The following is an 18,430-nucleotide window of genomic DNA, read 5'->3' as shown; positions in this document are numbered from 1 at the left end:
AAAGTGATGAGTGGAAGAAAAATTTTAAGACTCTAGATGGATTTTATGAGTATCTTGTGATGCCATTTGGGCCTTCAAATGCTCCTAGCACATTGATTAGGCTCATGAATGAAGTGTTTAAGGATTAAATTAGAAGGTTTGTGGTGGTATATCTTGATGATATACTCATATTCAGTAAGACAAGATAATATTGCCTTGAACATGTAGAGATGGTGCTAAGGAAGTTGCATGAGGAGAAATTGGGAATCAATTTAGAAAAGTGTCAATTTATGAAGCAAGAGCTTGTATACCTAGGGTTTGTAGTATCCAAAGGGTCTTTGAAGATAGACCAAGACAAGGTTACAGCTATCTTAAACTATCCATCACCTACCATAGCAATAGAGGTAAGAGGTTTCCTTGGATTAACTCAATTGCATAGGAAATTTATTAGAAATTTTAGTGGTATTTGTGTACCATTTCTAGATAACATTAAGGGAGGAGTAAAAACTAAGTTTCAGTAGAATCCTCTGGTAGGGAATGTATTTGAAGAGTTGAAAGAACATGTATCCACACAACCTATCCTTAAATTGCCTATCTTTAAGAAATTGTTTACCCTATAGTTTGATGCAAGTGGGATGGTAGTAGGGGGTGTGTTGAGTCAAGAAGGTAGGCTTGTAGCCTTCTTAAGTGAGAAGCTAAATGAAGCTAAGAAGTATTCTTCCTATGAATTGGAGTTGTATGCCCTATTCCAATCTCTTAAAAAATGTAGGCATTACCTTCTACTCAAGGAGTTTGTGGTATTTAATAACAACCAAGCCATTAGCTACATCAATACCCAAGAAAAGTTAAGCAATAGGCATTTGAAGTGGAAGGAATTTTCAAGCATTCACATTCACCATAAAGAACAAGAAGGGGCAAATGAAGAAGGTTGTAGATGTATGAAGTAGGAGGATGATGACCATTTAAGAATTTTAACTCCATAGCATTGGCAAAAAGAGTTTCAAAGACCTCTACAAGGATGATGAAGAATTTGTCGAAGCTAATAGGGTATGCTCTGAGTTTCAAAATCATTTTTAGAGTTCTTTTCCTGATTATACCTTGCAGAGTGGGCTATTGTTCAAAGGAAATCAATTGTGTGTTCCTAAGTGTTCTATGAGAGAGAACCTTATCCAACAAAAGCATGATAGAAGCCTAAGTGGATATTTTGGCATCAACAAGACCCTAGAGTTAGTTCAAAGGTTCTACCACTGGCCAAAATTGTAAAGAGACATGACAAGATATGTTTAATAGTGTGTAGTTTGCATGAAGGGAAAGTGAGGAGCTAGTAATGTGGGGGTTTTTACCAACCTTTACTATTCCCTAATAGGCCATGGGAGTGTTTTAGCATAAACTTCGTTGTGGGGTTACCCAAGACAAAACAAGGATGTGATAGTATTTATGTTAAGGTGGATAGATTTAACGAGATGGGCCACTTCATACCTTGCAAGACTACCCATGATGCTTGATGAGTCCTAATAGTTCTTTGTTTTCATTAGCCTATTACCACTTACATCTCTCACTTCTTTGTCATGAAAATCCCTTTTTTCCAAATTATTGATAGGGAAGTAGAATATTTGGTACCTCTTCAAAGATGGAAGAATAATCCTAAAAGTTGTCAATTATATGAAAATGATATATTTTGATTGATGCTCCTATAGGAACTAAGGATGCATGAATGGATATGGAGCTAGCCACGTAGTTGGAGAAGTAGTTCAAAGGCTATAGTTTTGCTATACTATTTTAGGAAATTATTTTTGAGAATTTTTGAATAGATCAATTTTAAGGCCTTATGTTATTTTGGACAAGTTTATTTTGTAATCAAATATTTGTGACCAGCGGCCAAAACTATAATCTGGATTCGTCTATGTTTAGGATGAACGCCATCGACCATTATAGCTTAGTTATTAGTTAGTTAGATATTTTGAACCTATATAAGCAAGTGTTAAAATCACAAAGACAATGGATTATGATATATGAAAAGCCTTGTTTAAATTATTCTTCTAAGTTTATCATAATAGTGAAGTGAAATTTCTATAGTAGTGTGTGTTAATTCAGTTTTCACCATGTGAAGTAGAGGAAGGGCCCTCTCTTGGGAAACTTGGTAAGATCATTTTATTTATATATGTTTTTTTTCTATTTGTTGTACAATCTCTTCCATTGAATTATGAATGTATGATTATTAATTGGTCTGAATATCATTATATGCAAGAAACTAAATAATTACTTTGTCACCAAGATTAAAACATGAGACTTCATTTTTTATCCTTTCCTTACTCTACTCCAAATGTACTACAATCATTCATTCATTTTTACACCAACATTCATTATTACACCATTTTTTATTGCAACAATCTCATAATATATCATAAATCCATTAGCCATGTTGGAGACCAAACAACTTCCTATCACAAATTCTCACTCTACCTCACATAACTACCAAGCTCCTATTGCAATACTTCTCACCTCCTATCGCAAATCACTCTATTTTACTGAGTTCCTACCGTAAACCATTTCCTATCACTTTTCATTATTCAAACCATAGTACTAGAGTCTTGATTCCTATTTTAGTATTTGGTTGTATCTCTTGAGGAATTTAAGTGTGGTGATTAATAAAGCAAGTATAGATAGATGTGTAATTTATATATTAATGATTTAATCATGAATAAGATTGATAATGTTGCATAGAATAAAATCTTCATTACATATAGATTATGCTTTCATGTGATGTGTGGTTTCACTTATAGTATTCATTCATATATATTTGGTTTGTGTAGTTCCAATTCAGATATTTTCTTTGATTTGCATCTCATCCCCACTTAACTCATTTTCTTCATCCCTTTGGTAAATTGCCCCAATATCTCTCAATAGTCTATGATCTTGGATTGGCATTCAATAGGAGTAAACTAAAAATCCAAAGAAAGACCAAATATTAAGCTAATTTGAAACATATTTTTACCTAACATTTTTGGCACCATGGCCAAGGAAAGATGTTAAAGGCATGAATTTGTAGCAAGTTAAGATAGGAACGCTACGTCTATGGAAGTGACTAATCAAGGGTTGACCTTTCGTAGCCCAGTACCTAGGATTTACACTATAGTAAATCATTTTAAAGGTGCATGAATAGGCTTAGAGATAGTCAAGGTAGGTGTGTTAATAAAGAATTATTAGCTAGTTCAAAAATTCAACAACCACAAAAAGAGAAAAATCCATCGACCATCAAAACCAAACCAAAGAGAAAAGTCAAAATCCAACCATCTTCTCAATCCACCTCTCCTACTATACCTTCTAAAATTTCTTAACAATTCACAAATTCATACAAAGCTAGGTGTAGTAAGCCTCCAAATTCTGCAAAGCAACCCTTTAAGACATACTATAAACCTTGGGCAATGAAATTTATGGAAGAAGTCATGGCTGATAATACCATAAATAAAAATGCAAGAGGAAACAATGCTGAAAACAATGGTAATGCAATTGTTCAACATAATATGACCTTTGAGTTTCCTATTTAGCCTCTTGAGGATAATGCTCCTATGAAAAATATTTCTCACTTAGCACTTCATATATTTAGAGGGTCAACCTCTAAGGATCCTTATATGTTCCTATTTGAATTTGATGTTCTTTTTAATAGCTATTATTATCAAAGTGATGCACAAAAACTAAAGCTATTTCCAGCTACCTTGAAAGATGTTACATTACAATGGTTTATGAGTCTAAGGGACATTAGAGCATGGGACCGAATGAAAGATGTTTTTCTAGCAAAATATCAGGAGTACTGTAAGACCAAGGAAGTATGGGATGAAATCTTTCACATGTCTCAACGAGAAAATGATTTAGTTGAAGATTTCTTAGAATATTTTTCCTTTAGCTTATAGTACTCAAGGTGCCTTGATTTAACTATAGACACTATCAAAACACTTTTCTTAAGAGAGATTCACAAAGAAACCATGGATGCCTTAAATTTGATTGGTAAAGGTGATATTTCTAAAATGTCATTTGAAGATATTTCTGAATCTGCAGGAACTATTTGCGATCTCATAGATTGGTTCACAGACATTCTAGTAAGTTTTAAACCATGGATAATGCATCAAGTATATCTCTAATATAGAAATTAGTAACCTACTTGAAGACCTTAATACTGATTTACTAAATCATATGGGTGAGAAAATTGACACTTTGTACACTTGTAGGAAATAAGAAGAAGTTGAAAAGGCCTTGGTAGTATATTGCCCAACTTGTCGTAAGAAGCTTGGACCAAGAGATTGCTCTTATAATCAGACTCATGTAGCATTACTCAAGGAAGCTAGCAAGACTTTGACACTACAACCTCTTCCTGAAGGGATGACTCTTATGGAGTTTACCAAAAAACTAGTTTACCATGTGGCTCCACGATGCTAGTTTTTACCTAGATGGTTCTCAAATGATCATTTTTTCGGACCATCTTAGCAATTCTCTAACCAAGGTCCATGGTATGGAGGTTGGTAACAACCTCAACCTTATCAGCAATGGCCCCAAAAATTTTAGCCTAGTACACAACCATGGCATTAGGCATGGAGGCCACAATCTTCATATCCACCTCCACAACCTTATGCGAAACCTTATCTTCCACAACAATAATTTCCTCCACCACCAATGACCTTGATCATCCACCTCAGTGGCTCTCATGTAGCTTAAGACCTCAAATCCAACCAATGATTAGATCTCATTTTATGATGATAATTTGGGAGGAGACTCAAAGGCCACAACATTCAGATGCAAAGGCACACATAAAGGATTTAATAAAACAATAAAAGGTAGATCACAAGCACTGCATGTTGATCGTCCCCCACACATGCATTCAATAACCATCGAGCATTCAAGGAATCTTGAGGATTCATCATAAGCATTGGAATAGAATCTAGATTCATAGGGGATATGTGCATTGAATGTTTAACATTATGCATTAAGTCTACAATCCAAATTCATGTTTAATGGTGATCAAAGAATCATCAAAATTTGAAAGCACAAACGCTACATGTGGAAGCCCAAAATGATGTGGTCTAGTCATAATGCCAACTTGACAAGAAATCTAAAACGATGCCAAAGTCAAGTGATCACACCTTGATTCATGATGGCAATACGGGAAGGCACGTTTTGATAGAAAAATTATCTATTGTAGTAGGAAATTAATCATAGAGCTCATGAAACTCCATCCAACTCTAAGGTGATGCATTTCAAATCTAAACTTCCATCATGCAATCGAGTCTCTTGTTAGAAGACAAGGCACGAGTGTGAGTATATGCAAGACTTGACCTCCCATTGTGTAGATAGTATGGAAGGAAGGAGCCACAAATTCATAAGAAAATCAAATGTCAAATAGTAATGCTTCATTGAGGGAAGCCCAAATGGAAACAACATGATGTTAATGACCAATCTCAATGCTCTGACAATTGGCAAGATTGTTCTAGTAGTAGTATCTTCTATTGATATCAATGGTATGTGTGCCCCAGAATTGACATAACCCTCAGAATATAAGCTGAGTGTAAATGGTGCATGCAAATATATGATAGGTGTCATGGTCTGAAGATTTAGACTCAATAATCCCCAATATTATCTTTATAAAGATAATTTTGAACAAACATCAGGTCACATAAAGTGATAAAGGGGAATAGCTTCCAAATATAATGAAGAATCAATTATTATAACTAAAAAGTAATTTGAAACCCAAGAAGAGAAGAAAATATATTATTTAAGTAGGAATTTTTAGTAAAGCGGGGTTCTAGTTTTGGCTAGGGAAGACTACCTTTTTTTTGCAAACTTTGGGCTTTTGAGAGGGGGATTTTTTCTATTCTTTTATGTTTTGAGAGGGGGATCTTTTCATATATTAAGGATGAATAGTTTGTATTTTCTTTGTGTTATTTCCATAATGTAATTCTTGAATAAATGGACTTTTTGTTATTTTTTTTTATATTTCCTTTAGTTACTTAGTTTTTCATATCTATATCATGTTTGTGGATAGATGTTTGTAAACCTTTCTTGCTTTTAGGTTAAAAGCATTATCAAATCATAGTGTATAGTTGATATGTTGTAAATCATATATGGGGAGCTATACTCAGATAAATTCAGAGGGTACTTACGCTTTTCAATAGCGAAGTGACCCAACTGTTAGTGCATATTCAATCTTTCTATCTAGGATTTTTGTGGTTAATCTGTATGCTTTTCTTTGGAGGACAATCTATTCACTAATATATTTTTGGCTACTCTACTATGGATTGAAATGAAGATTTAGTGCCTACTAATTGTTTCCTTAGTTTTATGATTATCTCTATGTGCAAGAGATTGGTGAGTCTATACGAACACCAAGCCAACTATAAAAGTCATGAGAAGGCCAAGTCCAAACCCTTCTCTCATGGAACTTTATCAAATGGATGATAAATTGTTACATGAATTTATGGAAAGCTATAAAGAAAGCATCTCTTGAGTTTTCATGAACAACATAAGCAGAGAAGAGGAATCCACATATTTGTTGTTCTGGAAAAGCCTTTGTGTGAGATTTCACAAGTTGAAAGACTTGCAAGAACTTGAGGAGAAAGTGTTTCAATTGAAGAAAAATTTGGATGTGGATGATGATGATGCCCTGGTTATATCTTCATGTTTCATCTCATGTAATTATTCAATTCTAGGTGAGAAAGAAATCCAAATAACCACAACTCCTCCACAAGAAAACCAGACATGGGAGAACAAGAACACTAAAGCTAAGAGTGAGAATCTTGGTAGCAATGATAGGAAAGAGAAGGAAAGAAATCTTGAAACTAACTTCTAGCCTATGGATAACCTATTGGAAATGTTTAATGTTGCCCTTCTTAATGAAGAAGAAGAAAGGTTTCATAATCAAGAGAATCCCTCTAAGTATGGTTCAGTTATTGATCCAAGTCCAATTGAAAATAAAGAACTGAAATTTTTTCCACCATACATAGAATATGGGAAAGGAGAAGATTCTCCCAAAATTTTTGAGAAGATAGAATCACCGACTAAATATGAAAATGATAAGTTTTAGCATGATACCTTCATTCAAAATGGTAAGAATGCTGAAATAGAGATAGATCTGCTCATCTCTAAGCTGGGTAGCTTTCAAGAAGATAATCATCTTTCACTTCTAGTGGAAGCAATCTAGTTTCAACCAAACAAATCAACAACAAGAGAGATTCAAGAACATTCTAAAAAGCTAGGAGATAAGTTCTTCTGGAGTGAACAAAATCCACTATACTTACCAATGGGGTTTTGTGAAGATATTACTATCAGAGAGAATCCTTTATTTCAGCCTTATGATTCACCATTAAGTGATGAAAATCTATCCTCTTCTTTCATATTAGAAAATGTTGAAACTTTGATAGAAGGAGGAAAGGTTGGGGTTAGTTCCCAACCTATTGGCAACTTAGTTAAGACATTCGGCGATACTCTCAGCTACAAGGAAGAAGAAAACATCATATGCAGATTTTTATTGTCTATTGGGCAAGGAGATCCCTCTTTGGATAGTCAAGGTATGAATACAAAGAAAATAGGTTACACGAGTTTCTTTGGTGATTCACTTCATTCTTTTGGGTGTGATTCTATTGAAGATAATGTTGTAAAATCTAAAGATGCACTGGGAGAAAAGAAAGATCAAATGTTTTACATATTTGATGATGCCCCAATTCTTGGTAGAGTTGATTTGATAAATTTGATCCTACATTAGATTAATTCTCTTTGTTTAGTAATGTGAAATATGGTTCTCAAGATTATGAGAATAAGCAAGTTATTGTAGATTTTAGTCAAGATGTTAATGAAATTTTTTTGAATATTGTTCTCCTCAATTCAAGACCTTTCTTGATTTGAAAAATGATATAGAAGAACCATTTGAAGATGAGGAATGCTATGATGAGCAATGTTTGTTTAGGATAAAATGTTGGGTTGCCAAATTTTTGTATACTATGAGTTTGAGCTTCAGCCTTGAAGAGATCGTCATTAGAAAGTTGTCTAGAGTTGCTCCATAGCTTGTAGCTATGGAAGGGCTCTTACCTCCCCCAACTAGTAAATGGATTCATGCGAGTTCTTCTTTCTTCTAGTTCTGATGGTAGGTTCCCTTCCTACCTTTGTATATATCTTGTAAATGTTCTTTAGTGTGCATAGTGTTAGTTTAAATAATCCACAAGCTTTATGCATGTTGGTGTTTTCTTGGTTGGCTTTGCCCTGCTCCCCTCTACCCTTTTGCAAGAAACTCTTGGTTTTTCTCTTCTTGGTGACTCTATCTGTCCAATGTATAAGGCACTTGTCTTTTGCTAGAGACTTCTCAAGTTCTCTGCTTTTGAATCAAAAATAGTTCCCATAGTTAGAGCCCCTATTGGTACCCAATATAGGCCTAGTGATTAAATTTTTTTGTGTGGAATCTTGAACCTCTTTGAACTAAGGTTCAAAGTAGTTCAAAGTGGTTCGATGGTTTAGATGGTTCATCTTGTAGGTTTAGTGCAAAAGTTCAATATTTTGAGATTTCTGGTGATTTCATTCCACAATCAGGTCCAAGGTTTCATTTAAAATCACAACATGCTGATTTAGATGCTCAAGGATTCAAGTTTAACATCTCTAATTTTGAGTTCAAGGGTAAATTCAAATGTGAACTGCTTAGATTTAAAGGTTCACTATTTTCCACAAATACATTTAAGCACATCCAGAGTTCATGTTGCTCAAACTAATTCTAGAAAGCCATGTGGCCAACCTCTATAATAAATCAAGCTTGTGGTGGTGATCATTCATTCAAATCAAAGGTACATTCATGTTCCTAATTTCATGACAGTCCAATAGTCAACTCTAGTGCATTGTTATGGTTGGTTCATATAAGTTCCAAATGAATCTTTAGTTCAAAATAGGAGTCATATGTTGACAAATTAAGTTTAGTAGTATTGGAAACTTTGAAATTTCAAGCCTTTGAACCATGAAGTGGTAAATGTGTAATGAGCACATCATTGATGATTGACACTCACTAAGTACCTCCAATTGAAAACAAGATACATTGGGCCAACAAAGATCATGAAACCCAACCACATTCTCAGGTCTTCCACAACACAAGGGATCTAGCATCCTAATTTTGGGTTGTACATCATAATTCATGATGTCAATAACATTCATGGACAAGGGAAAGTTGGTTTCTCATATACATGAGCCCAGGTGTATGAATATATAAGAAATTGCAAAATGTTCTGTAAAATGATAATACCATTGCCATGACCTGAGATATAAATTATTTAACATACATGGAGGCTCACTCGATGAGAGATGATTTGAGGGATTGAATCTCAAATTCATCCTGTTGAATCTCTCTTAGATAGTAACCAGCAGTTTGAGCTCATATACACTAGATATATGTAAAAGGTTTGACAGAATGCCTCAAGTTAAGGAACTCAAGTTATTCTAGAAAGGAACTAAGGAGACCACAAAGGTGACTCTTGAGTTTTGATGAGGAATGAAGACGGGTACCTCAAGCACATGCCATTGTACCAAGCCATAATGACTTGTGGTCAATTTAAATTGTTTAAGTGCCTTGTGGTCTATGTTTGTAATGTAGTTGATAGAGAATGTAGGAATCAAAAATAATGCTCACAAATTGTTGGACAAAGTGTAGATTGGAGGTGAGGCACAAACTTCATAGGCATGTCTTAATAGTGACCTTGATCATCTACCCAAGTGGCTCTCATGTAGGTCAAGACCTCAAATCCAACTGGTGATTAGATTCTATTTTATGATGATAATTTGGGAGGAGACTCAAAGGCCACAACATTCAGATACAAAGATGTATAAAAAGGATTCAACAAAAAAATCAAAGGTAGATCACAAGCACTACATGTCAATCATCCCCCACACATGTAGTCAATAACCATCGAGTATTCAAGGAATCTTGAGGATTCATCATAAGCATTGGTGCAAAATCTAGATGCACAAGGGATATGTGCATTGAATATTTGACATTATGTGTCAAATTTTCAATCCGAATGCATACTTAATGGTTCTTAAAGCATCATCAAAAGTTTAAAGCACAAACACTGCATGTGGAAGCCTGAAATGATGTGGTCTAGTCATAATGCCAATGTGCCAGGAAATCTGAAAAGATGCCAAAGTCGGGTGATCACACCCTGATTTTTGATGGCAATACAAGGAGGCATGTTCTAATAGAAAAATTATCTATTGTAGTTGGAAATTAATCACAGAGCCTATGAAAATCCATCTAACTCCAAGGTGATGCATTTTGAATCTAAACTTCCATCATGCAATCAAGTCTCTTGTTAGAAGACAACCTGTATGGGTTCGAGTATATGTAGGAGATGACCTCCCACTGCATAGGTAGTATGGAAGGAAGGAGCCACAAATTCACAAGATAATCCAATGTCAGATAATAATGCTTCATTGAGGGAAGCCCAAATGGAAACAACATGATATTAATGACCGATCTCAATGCTTTGACAATCAATAAGGTTGTTACTAGTAGTATCTTCTACTGCTATCAAGGGTATGAGTGCCCCATAAATGATATAACCCTCAGAATATAAGCTGAGTGTAGAGGGTGCATGCAAATATATGACATGTGTCATGGTCTAAAGATTTAGACTCAATAAGCATCCCCAATATTATCTTTATAAAGATAATTTTGAACAAACATCGAGTCACATAAAGTGATAAAGGGGAATGACTTCCAAATATAATGAAGAATCCATTATTATAACTGAAAAGTCATTTGGAAGGCAAGAAGAGAAGAAAATATATTATTTAAGGAGGAATTTTTAGGAAAGTGGCATTCGAGTTTTGGCCAGGGAAGACTGGCTTTTTTCTGTAGACTTTGGGCTTTTGCGAGGAGGATTTTTTCTGTTCTTTTATGTTCTATTGTAATGCAAGGGAAGGGAATTTTTATTTCTAGATAAAAATTATTGTATAGAAATAAAAAAATATAGATTATTTTGTTGTGTTTAGAGGGGATAAATAGTTATATATTAAAAATTTGAGTTTAAATGCATGTTTTATGTTCAATATTCAACTTGGAGTGGTATTGATTTTCTCTGAATGTGTATCTATTATATTTGATCATCATCATGATTATCCTTTGGACTTGGTGCTATGGTTTTTCATGTATTTGTAATGAATAATTTTTCTTTTCTCTGCATTATTCCCATAATGTAATGTTTGAATAAATGGACTTTGTGTCATTTATTTTCAATTTCCTTTAGTTACTTATTGTTTCTGCATCTATATCATGTTTACAAGTATATGTTTGCAAACCTTTATTGCTTTCAAGTTAAAACAATTATCAAATCATAGTGTATTTGATTCATTGTAAATCATATATAGGGAACTATACCTAGATAAATTCAAAGGGCGCTTATGGTTTTCAATAGTGAAGTGACCCAACTGAACATTAGTGCATATTCAGTCTTCCTATCTTGGCTTCTTGGGGTTAATCTGTATGCTTTTCTTTGGAGGATAATATGTTCACTAACACACAGTTGAGTTGGATGGTGTACACCTCAGATTTGGGAAGGATCTTAGAGGACGTACTATTATAGAGGTCCCTGATGAACCTAAAGAAGAGTTAGAAATAGAGCCTCCATTTCTCGACTGATTCATTCATAAACCAGAGCCTAAAGAACCAACACATTTAGAGTTTGATATTTTTAATGAATTATGCAATGTTAACATCAAAATTCCTCTTTCACAGGCTCTTAAGGATATTTTAGTATATAATAAAATGGTACATGATTTATGTATCTAATGACCGAAAAATAAGGAGAATCCAAAGACTATTCAAGTTATTGGATAATTAGCATAATTAATGTTGGAGAATGTCACCATTCCAAAATATGTAGATCCTAGCAGCCCTGTTGTCTAGGTAAGTATTGGTACAATTGTTATTCCTAACACACTTGTAGATTTAGGTGTTGCTATAAACATGATGATCAATGAAACAAAAATAAAATTATCCTTGGACGGACTTAGACATACTCCTATGGTGCTTCAAATGGCTGACTAATCCTTAATCAAACCAAAGGGGTTTATAGAAGATGTTTCTCTTTCCATTGATATTTGGGATTATCCAACCAACTTTATGATTTTATAGCCAAAAGCTAAGTTGGGTGGTGGGGGGGGGGGGGGGGGGGTATCCTTTAATTCTAGGGAGACCTCAATTGTCTATTGGTAATACCTATATCAATTTTCAATCAAGTAACATGGTTATTTCTAATGGAGAACAAGAAAAACAATTGACACTTTATCCCCCTACTCAACCATTGTTAGATATGGAAGATCATGTATGGTTTAATAGTGATCTAGAAGATTTTACATTAGTCCTTACCATCAAAAAAGCACAACACCTTGAGAAACCTAATCATGACAACATTCTAGTGAACTTTCTTTAGAATATGTATGAGTCTAATGATATCCTAGAAACTATGGTTTTCCCTTCTCATGTGACTATTGATTTTCTTTTGGGAATTTTCCTTTAGTTGGAAATCCTTTATCTATTCAACACTTTCTTAAATTATATTAGCTTTTGCCACATCAGTGTTTGTATAGTCCATTATTATCTTTAGAAAAATTGGAAACATCATCGAGACTCCTCCTTAGTGCTCCTACATTGTCAAAACCTATGGAGATCCTACCTGGGCGTCTCCTCAATATTAATCCATACTTAACACCAACTTAGGTTAATGATCTCATAAGTGTGCTTAAAGAAAATAAAGATGCATTTGTGTTGGAATATCAAGATATGCGAGGTATTCCTCCAGAAACTTGTACCCATCACATTTACATAGAAGAAGGAAGTCACCCAGTTTGACAACCACAAAGAAGACTCAATCTTACATTGCATGATATCGTCAAGGAAGAACTCCAAAAAATCTTGAATGTTGGTTTCATTTATCTAATTTCACATAGCAGGTGGGTATCTCCTTTGGTTGTTGTTCCAAAGAAAAATGGTAAGTGGCATATTTGTGTTTATTATCAAGCTTTAAATAAGGCTACTAAGAAGGATCACTTTCCATTAACTTTTATTGATTAGGTTTTGGATACTCTTTCTTGGATGGATTCAACAAGTACAATCAAGTCCACACTACCCCAGAAGATCAAGACAAGACTACCTTTACTTGTCCATCGAGAACCTTTGCATACAACATTCTCCCCTTTGGGCTATGTAATGCCCCTGCTACATTCCAACACACAACATTAAGCATCTTTTCTAATCTAGTTAATGATTGTGTAGAAGTTTATATGGATGATTTTATTGTTCATGGAAATACCTTGGATGAAGCTAAAGATAACTTGGAGAAAGTACTGAAGAGATGTATCGACACTAATCTATCTCTAAGCCATGAGAAGTATCACATGTTAATGACTGAGGGAATCATATTAGGAAATTTAATCTCCTCAAAAGGTATACAAGTTTATCCCAAAAAGATTGAAATAATCTAGGACCTCCACACACCTTAGACCCAAAAATATGTTTAGAGTTTCCTTGGTCATGTTGGGTATTATAGGAGATTTATTCAAATCTTCTGTAAGATTTCTTCTCCTTTGTTATCTCAGTTAGTTAAAGATGTTACCTTCACTTGGACCCCTAAGTGTCAAGAAGCCTTTGAAACTATTAAGACCAAGCTTGTGACTACTCCTTTTCTTAGAGACCCTAATTGGGAATTACCATTCCATATTGACACCGATGGTTTTGAATTTTCAATGGGAGCAGTACTTGGACAAAAGGAAGACAACCTCTTCTATTCAATTTACTATGTTAGCAAGAACTTCACTAGTGTTGAGGTAAACTATATGGTAACTAAAAAATATTTTTTAGATATTGTTTATGCTATTAATAAATTTTTGCACTATATTATTGGTTATAAAGTGTTTGTTCATACTGATCATTCAATGATTTGATTTCTAATGAACAAACCCATAGTAACTGCTATGGTTATTAGATGGTTTTTTTTATTACAAGAATTTGATGTCACTATACTTGATAAGCCTATTCAAGAAAATGTGGTTGCATATTTCTTGTCTAGATTATAGCAACTAGATAATGAACATGTTTCTATTGATGATATACTCCTTAATGAACACCTCTTTGCCATTTTATCAAAGAGTACTTGGTATGTCAATATTGCCAACTATTTAGTTATGTGCAAATTTTTGCCACACTTCTCTCGAAGGGAATGTCATAAGTTGGTGGGCCTTAGTGGACAATATACTTAGCTCAATGGTCTTCTATTCCAAACTGGTATTGATAACATCATATGTCAGTGTATTCATGAGGAGGATGTCTTTGATATTCTCCATGCCTTTCATACTGAACCTTGTGGTGGACACTTTATTGCTCAACATACTACTCAAAAGATTCTTATTGCAGGTTATTACTGGCCTACACTCCATAAGAATTGCAAGCATTATGTTCATCATTGTGACTAGTGCTAGTGCATGGATCATCCTACATGATCCAATGAAATGACACTTCACCCTCATCTCTCTATTGAACCTTTTGAAAAATGGGGTCTTAATTTTGTTGGAACTATCAACCCACCTTCTAACAACAAGGAATATATTCTTGTTTGTATAGATTATGTTACAAAATGGGTTGAGGTGGTCATGCTTAAGCATGCTCGAGATTCCAAAGTTGTTGAATTCCTATATTCTAAGATCTTCACTCCCTTTAGTTTTCCCCCATGAGATTACTATTGATCAAGGACCCCAGTTCACTTAAGACCTCATTGTTGCATTAATCAAATAATATGAAATTCACCATAGAAAATTGTCACCTTATCATCCTCTAACCAATGGACAAATTGAAGTCACTAATCAAGAATTGGAGAATATTCTTACTAAAATCATGGTACTTCATAAGCATGATTGGACTATGTGGAAGACCACCACTAGTATGATCCCTTATGAAATTATTTATGGCAAGAAGGTTGTCCTTTCTATTGAGTTTGAGATTAAGACTCATCAAACTACCTTTCAAATCTGATTGAGTCTCTCTAATGCTCAAAAGGAACACATAACACAACTCCATTCCCTTGATGAGCTATGTCCAAAAGCACTTCTTTCCATTTAACTCGTTCAGAATCAATAAGCATTGTGGCATGACAAAAACATTCATTAGCATTCTATCCATCCTAGGGATTGGGCATTTTTATATGATTCCCAGTTTTAGGATTTCAAAGTTAAATTTCATACTCGTTGGCTAGGTCTATATGAAATTGCTCATGTATTTGACAATGTTGTTGTTCAACTCTACACTGTGGACTATAAACATTGTAAGCTACTTGTCAATGGTCATTCTCTCAAATTGTATTAGAAGCCTCTAATGAAGGATGCCTTCCCTCTCAATGTGGCCTCTGAATTCATAGTGCTTCCTTCGAGCCTCCTTTGCCCCTAATGCTCAATACACTAAAAAAAAAACACACAAAAAATAAAATAAAACTAGTTTGCAACTCCTTAGCTTCTTTATCTTCCTATAACTTCTCTCTCCTCTACTACATACTTCTTTCCACTCTTGCTACCTACTTTTAGATGGTGGCTCCTGGAACTACTCTTCCTTCTTTTTGTAGGCATGTGCTTCTTGTTGCCATTCTTTATGTCAATTCTCCTTGCTTTTTCTCCATGTTTTCCTCCTCAATGTACTTTTTTTTGTGCATCATCATTCATGGGTGCTCTTTCAAACTATGCAACATTAGTAGCCGACATCATTGGACAATCACCCTTCTACTTTTCAAGGAGTTTTCTTACCTTCTTTTTAGTCATATTTTCTATTTCTAGTTTTCTTTATCTCTAGTTTTGGTGAAATTGAGACATTTTCATGCTAAATTTGGGGGGGTGTCGTACCTCTATCTTACTCCTTTAATTTTTCTTTCCATTTAATTCTTGTCCACTTGCTATTTATGATCCTTCACATAACTTGAAATCCTATCTCCATTCATCATTATTCTCCTTGCTTTCACCATTGATGGTAGTTTTAAAAACACACTTGATTCCTCATTTGTTCACATAACCTTTCCAGTCTGGTTCAAACATGATGTTTTGTGAATTATCTATCTCTAGTTGCCATGGGTTGAAAACATAAGCGGTTTGAACTTGATTCCATGGACAAGCTACTAGCAAGTAGCAAGGCCTATTAAATTTTTTGTCATGTAGGATTACATTGCTACTTTCAAAGATTGCAAGGTTATGACCTTTCCATCAACAAAGAGTTTGCTTAGGCATTATTCTAGGACAATGTGACAATAAGGGGCATTTCATTTTTAGTAATGGTGCAGACAATGGCTGTAGTAACCAATTTTCCCCAAATTAGAGAACTGTATTTTCCTACCACCAACACTAGGGTTACAAAATTGAAAAATGGTAAAACCAACTTCTTGCAATGCAAGTCTATGGAAATCATTAAAGGACAAGGAGCTTGACGCAAGAATCTTCCTTCGCCATGGGATGCAGTAGCTCAATTCATAAGTCAGTATATTATTTACAAAGGTCATTTTAATTTTATCTGTGCACACCATTTGAAGCTCATGCTTCACCTGAGGTTAGGTCATCTTATTAATTTTCCTTATTACCTATATCATTCCTTGAAACATGCATGTAATCAATTTAGGGAAGACCATGAGAATTCTTTGGCACATCATGGTTTGATCAAATTACTGGTTATACATGGTCTTCAACTTCAAGAATCCCCCATTTCATGGGATGCATTTGCATAACCTTCTTTTAATACTACATATCACTAGCTAGAGGAGGTTGAAACTATGGATGAGGAACAACCCTATATAAACAAAAATCTAAAGAAAAGCCCTGCTAATAAATCCTTTCAAACACTAGATTAATGTCTAACTACTCCCTCCAGCACAAAAACAACTAGCTCATCTTTAGTACACTAAAACCTCCATGATTTTCTAGTCACTTAGAAGATTTAGCTAATGCTGCCCAAGTTGCCAAAACAACTAAAGTTGAAATCCTATCCAGTAGTTCCAATAAGAAATAGAAAGAAAAACCAAGTAGAGAACACTAATGTCAAACTAGACACATAGAGAAACAAAGGAATGCACCATTCCTAGATAGTTTATCAAGCCCTACTAATGAAAATGACAGTCCTGAAGAAGATAATTCTATTGAATAGAGTAACCCTCCTAATGAAATGGAAAATTTAGACGTAAATGAGGAAGTGGAAACCCTTGCAAATACAACTCTAAATTCTAGTAAAGAACTTGAGTTCCAACCTGTAGAATAAGTAAGTGCTGATAAATGTGTCAAATTTATAATGGACAACATTGATAGGGAATTAGGGAACATTGGTCAATAGACATCTGATGCAAGGGACAAACTTGACCCTGGTGTTGTATGGAAAGATGATATAATACAAAGTAATATCTAGAAGGCCTATGAACAAGGTTAACACCATCCAAAAAAAAGATGTGGAGGACATTGTTGAAATACCTCAGATGAAAAGCTTACAAGAAAAGCTACAGTTAATACAGAAAGTATATGTCACCTTGAGCCTAATGAGGCCATGTCATTACAGTCTTTGGTCATTTTTAAACTACCTCTAAAGGACTTTTCAGGTACTTCTAATATATTCTTAACCCCATTCCATTGGCAATGGAAACACCAAGCACCCCTATGGTTACTATCAATGAATTCCTCAACACTTTTATTCAGCCTTAGCAAGAACTTCAACAACATAGGGCCAGGGTAATACTACAGGACAACATGAAAAATTCACCCAGTGTAGCCATTGTCTTAAGAGATTCCAAGGAGGAGACAGAAAATAATACTCCACCTAGTTTGTATACATTATTTTCATGAGGGAATGGAAATCCTCAGTTGGGGGAAATGATGAGTCCTAATAGTGCTTTGTTTTCATTAGCCTTTTATCACTTACATCTCTCATATCTTTTTCATGCAACTCCCTTTTTACTAAATTATTTATAAGAAAGTAGAATATTTGCTACCTCTTTAAATATGGAAGAATAATTCCTAAAAGTTGTGAGTTATATGAAAATGATATATTTTGATTGATTTTGCTATAAGAGCTAAGGATGTCGGAATGGATATGGAGCCAACCTCCTAGTTGGAGAAGTAGTTTGGAGGCTCTAGTTTTGTTATGGTATTTTCAGTAATTAGTTTTGATAATGTCTGAACAGATCGATTTAAGGCCTTATGTTATTTTGGCCAAGTTTTTTTTGTAATCAAATATTTGTGGCCAACAACCAAAACTATCATCTAGATTCATCTATGTTTAGGATGAAGGCCATCGACCATTATAGCTTAGTTATTAGTTAGTTAGATATTTTGAACCTATATAAGAAACTGTTAAAAAGAAAAAGACAATGGATTATGATATATGAAAAGCTCTATAAAAATTATTATTCTTAGTTCATCGTAA

The sequence above is a fragment of the Cupressus sempervirens genome, chromosome 1 (genome assembly GCF_028749045.1).
Source record: "Cupressus sempervirens isolate cs-2001-9-10 chromosome 1, ASM2874904v1, whole genome shotgun sequence".
NCBI lineage: Eukaryota > Viridiplantae > Streptophyta > Pinopsida > Cupressales > Cupressaceae > Cupressus > Cupressus sempervirens.
This window is presented reverse-complemented; position numbering follows the sequence as displayed.